General features: G+C 31.6%; 1 long non-coding RNA gene across 2 annotated transcripts in view; it reads right to left on the reverse strand.

Annotated features, from left to right (window-relative positions):
• LOC127717530 (uncharacterized) overlaps positions 1–15872 on the reverse strand; it is a 52702-nt gene that overhangs the window by 2267 nt on the left and 34563 nt on the right. The window contains exon 2 of one of the 2 annotated variants that reach the window (XR_007989223.1): positions 6485–7200. The exons of the other annotated variant lie outside the window; for it this stretch is intronic. This is a non-coding gene — a long non-coding RNA (uncharacterized LOC127717530). Of the gene's footprint in view, positions 1–6484; positions 7201–15872 lie in introns of those variants that run through there. 2 annotated transcript variants of the gene reach the window in all.

Here is a 15872-nt window from a genome sequence, read left to right on the forward strand (position 1 = left end):
GATGAGTTTACACGGAACAAATAGTGATTTCCGCGCTTTAAGTACAATATTACCGTGAAATTTAGGATGTGAAATACCGTTTTTAATCAGTTTTCTACAGGTACAGCCATATTTACTAATCAAATCTTTGTATCTATGATAGTAAAAGTTTTACGTAAATTATGTAAACAAAATCCCTGACTTAATAATTTACCAGTGATGCTTTGATTACGTTCGTTAAAATCTATGACATCACTACACACACGGGCATAACGAACGAGTTGGGATATATAAACACCGTATGATAGAGCCAAAGGACCATCGCCATCTAAAAAGGGAAAATTAACAATAGGGAGTGAAAAGTCGTCTCTTTTGTCGTAAATTTTAGTATGGAGTTTTCCTTTAGAGATTGAAATGTCCAAATCTAGAAAAGGACAACTACTGCTGTTTATGTTAGATTTAGCTAAAGTAAGTTCTTTTGGGTAAATGTCGGTAGTATATTTAGAGAACTCTGGATTATTTAACGAAAAAATATCATCTAGATAACGGAAGGCATTGTTGAATATATCAACCAAATGTAACAATGACGTGTCTTTACTGAGTTTGGTCATAAACTGAGATTCATAGCAATACTGGAGTAAATCTGCTATTAAAGGGGCGCAGTTAGTGCCCATAGGAATACCTACTACTTGTCGGTACACTTTATCGCCGAAACGTACATATATGTTGTCCAGGAAAAATTTAAAGCTTCAATTATATCTTCGCATTTCCAGTAAGTGTATCTAGCATACTTTCCTTTTTCGTTACAGAAAAAGGCTTTAAACGAGTTACAGCAAATAAATTTGTAATGAGATTTTTCAAAAGACTTTTTCTTGATAAGATTGTGTGGAAGTGTAGTATAGAGAGTAGAAAAATCATAACTGTCAACAGAATTAAAAGGACCATCAAAAGCATGTATTTTATCTAAAACCTCTAAAGAATTTTTAACACTCAAAAAATAATTAATACCATTATTTTCATAAGCTTTATTACAAAAGTTAATAACAAGTTCTTTGATAGTATTAAGGGAGGTAGTTAGAAGCACTGATAGATTGATAGTAGAACACTTACTAGATGCGGAGATGAAACGGAATTTAAATGGTTTTTTGTGCAATTTAGGTAACCAGTACATAGTAGGGACTTTCAAATGTTTGGAAGAGGCTTTAAGCTGGGTAGTGGCAGTGATATGCTTGTTTACAATTTGACTCTCTGTGGAGCGTACGGACCTAAATGTAGATGAATTTGTACTTTCGTTTTGGAGAACTTCCGTGTAGTATATGCGTCACACCACCACTACATTATTTGCAGCTTTATTTGCCGGTACGAACAGAAACCGCTTTGCGAGTTCTTGGAGTTTATTTTTTATTCTAGAAATGGGAATATCATGGACCCTATTACTAATTTCAGAATTGTTTTCAAAACGAGATATACGAATATTAACAGTATTCATAAATTTATTCAAATAACTGTCTAGAGATTTTTTATCAGATTTTTGCACGTTTACACCAATGTTTACAGTAGACTGACGTCTTTAATGACCTGACGAAACTGTTTCCAATCTATTTTAGATGGAGGACGATATTTCAGTCCTTTCTTTAGAAAAGTTATGACCTCAAGGTCTTCGACGATGTTGTGGTGTAATACCACCATTGATTTTCCCCTATTAGTCTTTGTTAAATTTGCACTTTTCAAAAAATTGTGCAGAATTTATCTTTGTTTCAAATAAAGAAATACTTGGCATGAGTAAAGTTTGATTCTGTCCAGTACTATAGAAAAAATTTCACATAACATTTCATTACATATAAGAAAATAAACATCACTGGAAGTTAACCAATCAAATTTTCCCCCTTTTTTAACCTGTGTACAAGCTTTAGTAACCATGTAACCTCAAGTTTCCAAAATATTCTATAGAAACCCCAAATAAAAAAATAATGGTGCTTTGAAATACCCAAGATATATGTTTATGACCCAGAAATGTTTTACTGCAATGAAATGTAGGATCAATTACCTACAACTGTCAAATTCAAGGGAATATTTTTTTTCGACCTATTTTCGTATGCAACCGGATGTGACGTACTATGATTTGGTGGTATTACACCTAAAGAAGACTTTTTTGTTAAATAAACTGAATGTGACTTTTTTCCTTTGTAATACTGGTTCTTTCAAGCATTCCTGTCAAGTTTTGTCATAATCAGTTCAATAGTTTGAGAAAAATCTAGTATAATGTAAGACGACATCTACAGCGATTCGAGCTAAATTTCTTCGAAAAATCCAAACCAAGCCGCATCATGATAGAATATAGTGTGGACCAATAAATGATCAAATATTTATCTCATCTGCCTACAAACAGTTGAATATGATACAAAAGATGACTTTAGGATGATGAATACTACTAATGGACCTCTTTGTCTTCTTTATAAGGTCTCTTTTGGTCCATTTATACCTCTCATTTCCTCAAAATGTCTACTTTATAGGCCAATAAATAAAAATTTTGGGGTAACTTTCACTCATTTATGATAGAAATGTTATAATAAATGATTAATTGAAGTATTCAAGCTGAATGAACTATCCGTATAAAAGTTTACTGTCTCCAAGGAGGTTTCCATAAGTCCTTACGTAAAACTTAAATTTACGCCGCATTCCAGAGAGGGACATAAAAAACTTCTCTTTTGGTGAATAATTTGTTGTTACTGCTTTAAAAATAATTTCATTTACTTAAAACTATATATTTATTAAAGTATTTCTTAGGAAAAAGTTTCTAGTATAGCAGAATATAAAAAAAAGGAGAAAAAGCTCCCCAAAACTCTAAGTATGGCTTATTCTGTCAACTAATATTCATGGTTAAGTCCTATTTCAAGGAAATTTTCTCATAAAATGTGTTTTGGAGACTCAATCCACTCAGAATATTTCATTATTAGTAATATTTCACTTAAATAGCAAGAAATTTTAACACATGAGAGTGCTCACAAGGTCAAAGGTGCATGTACAGCTTCCCATATTAAATAATAGGTGTAATACCACCATTGATTTTCCCCTATTAGTCTTTGTTAAATTTGCACTTTTCAAAAAATTGTGCAGAATTTATCTTTGTTTCAAATAAAGAAATACTTGGCATGAGTAAAGTTTGATCCTGTCCAGTACTATAGAAAAAATTTCACATAACATTTCATTGCATATAAGAAAATAACCATCACTGGAAGTTAACCAATCAAATTTTCCCCCTTTTTTAACCTGTGTACAAGCTTTAGTAACCATGTAACCTCAAGTTTCCAAAATATTCTATAGAAACCCCAAATAAAAAAATAATGGTGCTTTGAAATACCCAAGATATATGTTTATGACCCAGAAATGTTTTACTGCAATGAAATGTAGGATCAATTACCTACAACTGTCAAATTCAAGGGAATATTTTTTTTCGACCTATTTTCGTATGCAACCGGATGTGACGTACTATGATTTGGTGGTATTACACCTAGAGGTCTCCTGTTAGGACATGACCATAGGGAACATATCTAAAACTAGATGTTTCACAGTCTCAAGTGGAAGGAACATTATTTTCTATATTGACGTCTGATGTAACTGACGTATAATTAAAAATCAAACTTCTGCTGGTTTTTTTTTTATAAAAATACGAAATAATAGGTGGTTCTATATTATCAAAATATGGAGGTATTTGGCTTTGGGTGGTAGAGTCAATGAATATACTAGATAAGTTAATAAAATCAATACCTCTATTTATATATTTTAATTTAAGAAAATGTCGTTTATGATTTTCAGGTTAATCGATACTAGGAAATAGCCTATGATGACAAAAGGCTGTAATAATACGGGTGTATTCATACATTTGGCTAAAAAAAATTTTTTATCACACTCCAGAAAAATAGCATATAATTTATTTATTGGTATCTGACCTAGTTTGCATAATACTTGATGTCTGCCATTATTTTTTATTATAGATAACAGATCAGCAAGTGTATAATTTATACGTTGTTTAATACGCTGCTTACGTTTTTTGCGTTTACCATGAGACCTTTTATTTCTAAGTCGTATATCGACAATATTAATGACATCGATTGAAGTTTTAGTTATGTTCCCCTGTCCTAATATTTTGTCATTAAGACCGATAGGATAAGCTGTTTGAAGTCTTTTTATCCAAAATAATTCGCGAACTTCACGTGATTTTTCAAATTGCTTGTGTGATTCTCCTGGTTGTGTCTGAACGGTTTCAATTGGTTGGAATTTTATTAATTTTAGATTATGAGTATGCTTATCTAAATGTTGATATATCAAACTTTTGAATTTTTTAGGTCTACGAAAGTGGTAAAGGTGTTCTTGATTTCTGTTGTGATACTCTCGTCCCACATATTGAATAAAATTGAGAATGGAAATGGGGAATGTGTCAAAGAGACAACAACCCGACCATAGAGCAGAAAACAGCCGAAGGCCACCAAATACCATACTTAGGTTGGGTTCAAGTTACCACATATATAAGGTTTTGAGTTTTTCAGGTAATGTCACAGGAAAAGGAGAGCGAAAAAGCTCTCCCGTTCACTGTTGACCTTACAGTATTTTGTGAAGTTAATCTAAAACAGGTTTGTCACTTTTTGGCATTGCAGAGGAAAATTTGTGGATATCCAATTGCATTTTTGTTAAACAATCTGGCTGTAGAGGCATAACAAATACGTTTGTTTAAGCACGTGGATATCCTAGAAGTTGTGTTGTTAATAATTTTCTTTCCATAACGTAAAATCATAATAATTAAATAGAGGTATAGGAAAAATAAAAAAGACCGGAGGTTGTAACAATGAATAAGGATCACAATTACGGAATAGGAAATAATAGACAAAGCAGTAAAAGAACTCTTACAAAAACTGTTATAAAAGGCCCGACGTAAAGACTTCAGTATTACAACACTGACATATAACAAACACAGAGCAAAAACAGAGATTGTAAGAAATCTTAGTAAAACCATAGCAGGGGGCAATAATAAAAATAGCAGGCGTGGATGAGTATTAGGAAATATAGGCAAATATTTAAACAAATATTTTTCAAAAGAAAGGTGTCCTTTTATACATAATTGTAAGGGCAATCTTGGTTTGAGGCTGTGACTATGATATAGTGACTCAGTTTGGTGTAAGTAATTTTTTAAAGAATATACAAATTTTAAAAGGTTTCACTGATGTATTCTAATGGGATGTAACATGTTTTTACATCATATGAAATTGTTAATGAGATTTATCTGCAGAAAGAATCATTTAGGACTGAAGGATTGATTTTTTTATATTTGTTCAATGTGCATAGGCAAATATTTCTTGCATATTCTGGTTGAGAACAATTGATTCATAAATATTAAACATTTTTTATGATTGATATTAATGTACAAGGCAACAGTCCACAGGAAGACATGTCATCCATCCAGATGCAATATTCCGACGAGCCGACCAGTCTTTGCTCTTACCTTTAAATACTACGTGTCTGGCGGAGAAACAGTAAATACTAAATTTGAAGGTTCGGTTTAGCCCAGGAACAAGAATTGGAACAATGGAGTTTTATTTAAGCAGGGTAAAGGATTTGGTTTCGTATAGAAAGTCTTTGAATTTATGATTTCAATAAATATTTTAAAGTTTGGTGATTATTCAATTAGTTAATTGCATTTATCCCAATGAACTATAAGTTAGAAATACCACATATTATACGTTTACAGTTAAGTCTACCCCTAACTTGACAATGAAGGTTAGTTTAAGAACAATTTTTTACCACAGAAGAGACGACTTTAATGATTTCATTGTGGACTTTCCATTCCTCTTTAGCAAAATCCAACTAGTGCCTGCATAAGGAGTATTATATATTGTGGTTGATACGATATTCCAGGGCTTTCGTTTTGTATAACATTCCCACATGCAACTTATTCTTATTCCACAATGTTTTTCAACTTCGAATTTATTTGGCCTTGATTAGAGCGTCACTGATAAGTCTTTTATTGACGAAACGCGCGTCTGGAGAACAAAATTTTAATCCTGGTATCTATGATGAGTTTATTTACTTGCCATAAACAACACAACGAAGGCCAGTAGCGTAGTCGGACCGGTTTACCCTTCCACTACATCTTAATTCATCTAATATTGTCTTTAAACGTGCGTGCTGATTTATCATTAGTTTTGAGTGATGCATTTTCTGATATTTCGTTTTAATGTCACTGTTCTTTAAACGGTTACAAACTTGTGTATCATTTGTTTGTAAAAAATATGGTTTTCGCAGTTGGTCAAGTTTTAATGTTTGACAATTTACATATACCGATGGATCCAGATAAAATATAGAAACTTTGCGTGCAAAAAAATATGATTTTGAAACTAAGATAACATGCAAGTACTGCTGATGATTTTGACTTGATGATGTTTTGATAAATATATCATGTGTATATAAATGCAAAATATATGTAAATATCTAAACAAACTAAATCCACATATATTGATACTTAAGGCTTTATTTCCGGGTTAAATTTGCATGTTTAACAAAAGACGATAACTTTTAGTGATGCAAAATAAGTTACTTATAAACAACAGTAAATTGTACTTCTAACCAGCAGCTTATCATAATTAAAAAGGGTAAAGTCACTGCATTTGTTTGTATCCACCATTAAGTAATATGCTCCACAAACACATACTGACATATGCACAAAATAAATATGTATAAAGTCATTTATTTTACAAACATAACTCATATCTAACATAAATTATGATTGCTGCTCCAAGATTATATCATATTGATATACTCATGATACTGTAAGGAAATTGCAACTACACATTTCATTTATATATTAAATTCAACATTGCACGTGCCCTTTCAACAAATCATTCAATAAGTTTTCTTCTCTTATGTTACTGTGGATTCATTGATTTTCGTTAAATACCAATTTTCTCGGATTTTGTGTGTACAGATGAAACACAAATTCGAATATTCGACGAATTTCAAAATTGTTTATAGGCTTTATGCAAACTTTGGCAAAACCACGAAATCAATCTCCACGAAAATACAAATTTACCTTGATCTATGAAAATTGGTACAAACTAAAACCGATGAATAGTATTAACATATCAACTAACCATTTTATCATTTACACCTGACCCTTTATCACTTTCAATTATACACAGATATAACACCCTAAACAAACTTAATGGCCACCTGTTCAACTTAAAGGACTGATGTGTACTAGAGACATATAAATTATTTATGTTTCTGTTTGTACACATTGCACCAACTCTTTCCGGGTTTATCAAAGACATCAGTACAACATTCAAAATCAGTAAATAAAACTTGTGACACCAGTAAAATAAAACTTTTACTACTCAGAATGTCCTATTCACTTTTCAACGATATCTAATTATTTGTTTACCAGAAAAGGTTTTTGGGACCAGTAAATTAAAGCTATATTCATGCATGGCAGTGAAACATCTTTCAATAGGTGAAAAAATAATGGGTTTTGGGGTTTCTTCATAAAATATGCATTGATTAGATATAAGGAGATGTAGTATGAGTGCCAATAAGACAACTCTCCATCCAAGTCAAGATTTATAAAAGTAAACCATCATAGGTCAAAGTACGATCTTCAACACGAAGCCTTGGCTCACACCGAAGAGCAAGCTATAAAGGGCCCCATAAATTACTAGTGTAAAACCATTCAAACGGGAAAACCAACGGTCTAATCTATATAAAAAAGGAGAAACGAGAAACACTTATGAACCACATCAACAAACGACAACTACTTAACATCAGATTCCTGACTTAGGACAGGTGTATAATGCAGCGGGTTTAAACGTTTTAATAGGTACCAACCTTCACCCTTATCTGGAACAATAGTGTAACATCACAACATAGAAAGACACACTATAAAATATCAATTGAAATGGCTTAACTCAATCAAAAGACATATTAACGCCAGTGAACATACACTGAACAAATATATTTGATCTATGATACAATAAAAATACAAAATAAATAAACTAAGGGAAGAATATTTAAAGTAACATGTTATACCGCTGTGAAATGTTAAACAATTTAAGAAAAACAATATGCTTGAACAAAAATATCAGCCATTTGCAATTACTTTAAACACAGGTAAATGAAAATAATTTTGTTGTTAGGTATACGTGTGCAGTTCAAATAGAGAAAGGAAATATTTTTACAAAATAAATAATTTTCATGTTCATAGTACGAAGAAGTGAAAATTCATAGTAATAACTAACACTTATCAAAGCTGGTATATAGACCAGATATAACCCTGATTAACACAAATATCAAAAAAGTATTACAATTAGTATCAACAGGTCAAATAAACAAGAAAGTACGATTTGAGAGTACTCGCAGTTACCGACAGCTAGTTAAAAGCCAAAAACAATTAATAATAAAAAATCATGCATCAGAGACTAAAATCAACTAAAACACATCCCAGGGATTTCTTTTTTCAACGTCATGGACAGTCAAAGAAGACATGACTTGTGCAATGCCAAAAATAAATGTATCGACAGGCAGTAGGATAGTTAGGAGTTAACCTCTTTATAGATCAAAATGAACGTGGGTGTGTCATTATACATCCCGTTTGAAAAGAATACAAATTTAGTTATGTTTTAATTTGCTGATGACAAAATCGATATTAGTGCCAATGTAAACTATATTCAAAGATCTAATTACAACATTGGTAAGATAGCCTTTACTAATAAGTTAGTTTAAAGGTTCGATGAGTTTACACGGAACAAATAGTGATTTCCGCGCTTTAAGTACAATATTACCGTGAAATTTAGGATGTGAAATACCGTTTTTAATCAGTTTTCTACAGGTACAGCCATATTTACTAATCAAATCTTTGTATCTATGATAGTAAAAGTTTTACGTAAATTATGTAAACAAAATCCCTGACTTAATAATTTACCAGTGATGCTTTGATTACGTTCGTTAAAATCTATGACATCACTACACACACGGGCATAACGAACGAGTTGGGATATATAAACACCGTATGATAGAGCCAAAGGACCATCGCCATCTAAAAAGGGAAAATTAACAATAGGGAGTGAAAAGTCGTCTCTTTTGTCGTAAATTTTAGTATGGAGTTTTCCTTTAGAGATTGAAATGTCCAAATCTAGAAAAGGACAACTACTGCTGTTTATGTTAGATTTAGCTAAAGTAAGTTCTTTTGGGTAAATGTCGGTAGTATATTTAGAGAACTCTGGATTATTTAACGAAAAAATATCATCTAGATAACGGAAGGCATTGTTGAATATATCAACCAAATGTAACAATGACGTGTCTTTACTGAGTTTGGTCATAAACTGAGATTCATAGCAATACTGGAGTAAATCTGCTATTAAAGGGGCGCAGTTAGTGCCCATAGGAATACCTACTACTTGTCGGTACACTTTATCGCCGAAACGTACATATATGTTGTCCAGGAAAAATTTAAAGCTTCAATTATATCTTCGCATTTCCAGTAAGTGTATCTAGCATACTTTCCTTTTTCGTTACAGAAAAAGGCTTTAAACGAGTTACAGCAAATAAATTTGTAATGAGATTTTTCAAAAGACTTTTTCTTGATAAGATTGTGTGGAAGTGTAGTATAGAGAGTAGAAAAATCATAACTGTCAACAGAATTAAAAGGACCATCAAAAGCATGTATTTTATCTAAAACCTCTAAAGAATTTTTAACACTCAAAAAATAATTAATACCATTATTTTCATAAGCTTTATTACAAAAGTTAATAACAAGTTCTTTGATAGTATTAAGGGAGGTAGTTAGAAGCACTGATAGATTGATAGTAGAACACTTACTAGATGCGGAGATGAAACGGAATTTAAATGGTTTTTTGTGCAATTTAGGTAACCAGTACATAGTAGGGACTTTCAAATGTTTGGAAGAGGCTTTAAGCTGGGTAGTGGCAGTGATATGCTTGTTTACAATTTGACTCTCTGTGGAGCGTACGGACCTAAATGTAGATGAATTTGTACTTTCGTTTTGGAGAACTTCCGTGTAGTATATGCGTCACACCACCACTACATTATTTGCAGCTTTATTTGCCGGTACGAACAGAAACCGCTTTGCGAGTTCTTGGAGTTTATTTTTTATTCTAGAAATGGGAATATCATGGACCCTATTACTAATTTCAGAATTGTTTTCAAAACGAGATATACGAATATTAACAGTATTCATAAATTTATTCAAATAACTGTCTAGAGATTTTTTATCAGATTTTTGCACGTTTACACCAATGTTTACAGTAGACTGACGTCTTTAATGACCTGACGAAACTGTTTCCAATCTATTTTAGATGGAGGACGATATTTCAGTCCTTTCTTTAGAAAAGTTATGACCTCAAGGTCTTCGACGATGTTGTGGTGTAATACCACCATTGATTTTCCCCTATTAGTCTTTGTTAAATTTGCACTTTTCAAAAAATTGTGCAGAATTTATCTTTGTTTCAAATAAAGAAATACTTGGCATGAGTAAAGTTTGATTCTGTCCAGTACTATAGAAAAAATTTCACATAACATTTCATTACATATAAGAAAATAAACATCACTGGAAGTTAACCAATCAAATTTTCCCCCTTTTTTAACCTGTGTACAAGCTTTAGTAACCATGTAACCTCAAGTTTCCAAAATATTCTATAGAAACCCCAAATAAAAAAATAATGGTGCTTTGAAATACCCAAGATATATGTTTATGACCCAGAAATGTTTTACTGCAATGAAATGTAGGATCAATTACCTACAACTGTCAAATTCAAGGGAATATTTTTTTTCGACCTATTTTCGTATGCAACCGGATGTGACGTACTATGATTTGGTGGTATTACACCTAAAGAAGACTTTTTTGTTAAATAAACTGAATGTGACTTTTTTCCTTTGTAATACTGGTTCTTTCAAGCATTCCTGTCAAGTTTTGTCATAATCAGTTCAATAGTTTGAGAAAAATCTAGTATAATGTAAGACGACATCTACAGCGATTCGAGCTAAATTTCTTCGAAAAATCCAAACCAAGCCGCATCATGATAGAATATAGTGTGGACCAATAAATGATCAAATATTTATCTCATCTGCCTACAAACAGTTGAATATGATACAAAAGATGACTTTAGGATGATGAATACTACTAATGGACCTCTTTGTCTTCTTTATAAGGTCTCTTTTGGTCCATTTATACCTCTCATTTCCTCAAAATGTCTACTTTATAGGCCAATAAATAAAAATTTTGGGGTAACTTTCACTCATTTATGATAGAAATGTTATAATAAATGATTAATTGAAGTATTCAAGCTGAATGAACTATCCGTATAAAAGTTTACTGTCTCCAAGGAGGTTTCCATAAGTCCTTACGTAAAACTTAAATTTACGCCGCATTCCAGAGAGGGACATAAAAAACTTCTCTTTTGGTGAATAATTTGTTGTTACTGCTTTAAAAATAATTTCATTTACTTAAAACTATATATTTATTAAAGTATTTCTTAGGAAAAAGTTTCTAGTATAGCAGAATATAAAAAAAAGGAGAAAAAGCTCCCCAAAACTCTAAGTATGGCTTATTCTGTCAACTAATATTCATGGTTAAGTCCTATTTCAAGGAAATTTTCTCATAAAATGTGTTTTGGAGACTCAATCCACTCAGAATATTTCATTATTAGTAATATTTCACTTAAATAGCAAGAAATTTTAACACATGAGAGTGCTCACAAGGTCAAAGGTGCATGTACAGCTTCCCATATTAAATAATAGGTGTAATACCACCATTGATTTTCCCCTATTAGTCTTTGTTAAATTTGCACTTTTCAAAAAATTGTGCAGAATTTATCTTTGTTTCAAATAAAGAAATACTTGGCATGAGTAAAGTTTGATCCTGTCCAGTACTATAGAAAAAATTTCACATTACATTTCATTGCATATAAGAAAATAACCATCACTGGAAGTTAACCAATCAAATTTTCCCCCTTTTTTAACCTGTGTACAAGCTTTAGTAACCATGTAACCTCAAGTTTCCAAAATATTCTATAGAAACCCCAAATAAAAAAATAATGGTGCTTTGAAATACCCAAGATATATGTTTATGACCCAGAAATGTTTTACTGCAATGAAATGTAGGATCAATTACCTACAACTGTCAAATTCAAGGGAATATTTTTTTTCGACCTATTTTCGTATGCAACCGGATGTGACGTACTATGATTTGGTGGTATTACACCTAAAGAAGACTTTTTTGTTAAATAAACTGAATGTGACTTTTTTCCTTTGTAATACTGGTTCTTTCAAGCATTCCTGTCAAGTTTTGTCATAATCAGTTCAATAGTTTGAGAAAAATCTAGTATAATGTAAGACGACATCTACAGCGATTCGAGCTAAATTTCTTCGAAAAATCCAAACCAAGCCGCATCATGATAGAATATAGTGTGGACCAATAAATGATCAAATATTTATCTCATCTGCCTACAAACAGTTGAATATGATACAAAAGATGACTTTAGGATGATGAATACTACTAATGGACCTCTTTGTCTTCTTTATAAGGTCTCTTTTGGTCCATTTATACCTCTCATTTCCTCAAAATGTCTACTTTATAGGCCAATAAATAAAAATTTTGGGGTAACTTTCACTCATTTATGATAGAAATGTTATAATAAATGATTAATTGAAGTATTCAAGCTGAATGAACTATCCGTATAAAAGTTTACTGTCTCCAAGGAGGTTTCCATAAGTCCTTACGTAAAACTTAAATTTACGCCGCATTCCAGAGAGGGACATAAAAAACTTCTCTTTTGGTGAATAATTTGTTGTTACTGCTTTAAAAATAATTTCATTTACTTAAAACTATATATTTATTAAAGTATTTCTTAGGAAAAAGTTTCTAGTATAGCAGAATATAAAAAAAAGGAGAAAAGGCTCCCCAAAACTCTAAGTATGGCTTATTCTGTCAACTAATATTCATGGTTAAGTCCTATTTCAAGGAAATTTTCTCATAAAATGTGTTTTGGAGACTCAATCCACTCAGAATATTTCATTATTAGTAATATTTCACTTAAATAGCAAGAAATTTTAACACATGAGAGTGCTCACAAGGTCAAAGGTGCATGTACAGCTTCCCATATTAAATAATAGGTGTAATACCACCATTGATTTTCCCCTATTAGTCTTTGTTAAATTTGCACTTTTCAAAAAATTGTGCAGAATTTATCTTTGTTTCAAATAAAGAAATACTTGGCATGAGTAAAGTTTGATCCTGTCCAGTACTATAGAAAAAATTTCACATTACATTTCATTGCATATAAGAAAATAACCATCACTGGAAGTTAACCAATCAAATTTTCCCCCTTTTTTAACCTGTGTACAAGCTTTAGTAACCATGTAACCTCAAGTTTCCAAAATATTCTATAGAAACCCCAAATAAAAAAATAATGGTGCTTTGAAATACCCAAGATATATGTTTATGACCCAGAAATGTTTTACTGCAATGAAATGTAGGATCAATTACCTACAACTGTCAAATTCAAGGGAATATTTTTTTTCGACCTATTTTCGTATGCAACCGGATGTGACGTACTATGATTTGGTGGTATTACACCTAGAGGTCTCCTGTTAGGACATGACCATAGGGAACATATCTAAAACTAGATGTTTCACAGTCTCAAGTGGAAGGAACATTATTTTCTATATTGACGTCTGATGTAACTGACGTATAATTAAAAATCAAACTTCTGCTGGTTTTTTTTTTATAAAAATACGAAATAATAGGTGGTTCTATATTATCAAAATATGGAGGTATTTGGCTTTGGGTGGTAGAGTCAATGAATATACTAGATAAGTTAATAAAATCAATACCTCTATTTATATATTTTAATTTAAGAAAATGTCGTTTATGATTTTCAGGTTAATCGATACTAGGAAATAGCCTATGATGACAAAAGGCTGTAATAATACGGGTGTATTCATACATTTGGCTAAAAAAAATTTTTTATCACACTCCAGAAAAATAGCATATAATTTATTTATTGGTATCTGACCTAGTTTGCATAATACTTGATGTCTGCCATTATTTTTTATTATAGATAACAGATCAGCAAGTGTATAATTTATACGTTGTTTAATACGCTGCTTACGTTTTTTGCGTTTACCATGAGACCTTTTATTTCTAAGTCGTATATCGACAATATTAATGACATCGATTGAAGTTTTAGTTATGTTCCCCTGTCCTAATATTTTGTCATTAAGACCGATAGGATAAGCTGTTTGAAGTCTTTTTATCCAAAATAATTCGCGAACTTCACGTGATTTTTCAAATTGCTTGTGTGATTCTCCTGGTTGTGTCTGAACGGTTTCAATTGGTTGGAATTTTATTAATTTTAGATTATGAGTATGCTTATCTAAATGTTGATATATCAAACTTTTGAATTTTTTAGGTCTACGAAAGTGGTAAAGGTGTTCTTGATTTCTGTTGTGATACTCTCGTCCCACATATTGAATAAAATTGAGAATGGAAATGGGGAATGTGTCAAAGAGACAACAACCCGACCATAGAGCAGAAAACAGCCGAAGGCCACCAAATACCATACTTAGGTTGGGTTCAAGTTACCACATATATAAGGTTTTGAGTTTTTCAGGTAATGTCACAGGAAAAGGAGAGCGAAAAAGCTCTCCCGTTCACTGTTGACCTTACAGTATTTTGTGAAGTTAATCTAAAACAGGTTTGTCACTTTTTGGCATTGCAGAGGAAAATTTGTGGATATCCAATTGCATTTTTGTTAAACAATCTGGCTGTAGAGGCATAACAAATACGTTTGTTTAAGCACGTGGATATCCTAGAAGTTGTGTTGTTAATAATTTTCTTTCCATAACGTAAAATCATAATAATTAAATAGAGGTATAGGAAAAATAAAAAAGACCGGAGGTTGTAACAATGAATAAGGATCACAATTACGGAATAGGAAATAATAGACAAAGCAGTAAAAGAACTCTTACAAAAACTGTTATAAAAGGCCCGACGTAAAGACTTCAGTATTACAACACTGACATATAACAAACACAGAGCAAAAACAGAGATTGTAAGAAATCTTAGTAAAACCATAGCAGGGGGCAATAATAAAAATAGCAGGCGTGGATGAGTATTAGGAAATATAGGCAAATATTTAAACAAATATTTTTCAAAAGAAAGGTGTCCTTTTATACATAATTGTAAGGGCAATCTTGGTTTGAGGCTGTGACTATGATATAGTGACTCAGTTTGGTGTAAGTAATTTTTTAAAGAATATACAAATTTTAAAAGGTTTCACTGATGTATTCTAATGGGATGTAACATGTTTTTACATCATATGAAATTGTTAATGAGATTTATCTGCAGAAAGAATCATTTAGGACTGAAGGATTGATTTTTTTATATTTGTTCAATGTGCATAGGCAAATATTTCTTGCATATTCTGGTTGAGAACAATTGATTCATAAATATTAAACATTTTTTATGATTGATATTAATGTACAAGGCAACAGTCCACAGGAAGACATGTCATCCATCCAGATGCAATATTCCGACGAGCCGACCAGTCTTTGCTCTTACCTTTAAATACTACGTGTCTGGCGGAGAAACAGTAAATACTAAATTTGAAGGTTCGGTTTAGCCCAGGAACAAGAATTGGAACAATGGAGTTTTATTTAAGCAGGGTAAAGGATTTGGTTTCGTATAGAAAGTCTTTGAATTTATGATTTCAATAAATATTTTAAAGTTTGGTGATTATTCAATTAGTTAATTGCATTTATCCCAATGAACTATAAGTTAGAAATACCACATATTATACGTTTACAGTTAAGTCTACCCCTAACTTGACAAT

The sequence above is a fragment of the Mytilus californianus genome, unplaced genomic scaffold (assembly GCF_021869535.1).
Source record: "Mytilus californianus isolate M0D057914Y unplaced genomic scaffold, xbMytCali1.0.p SCAF_10, whole genome shotgun sequence".
NCBI classification, from domain to species: Eukaryota; Metazoa; Mollusca; class Bivalvia; order Mytilida; family Mytilidae; genus Mytilus; species Mytilus californianus.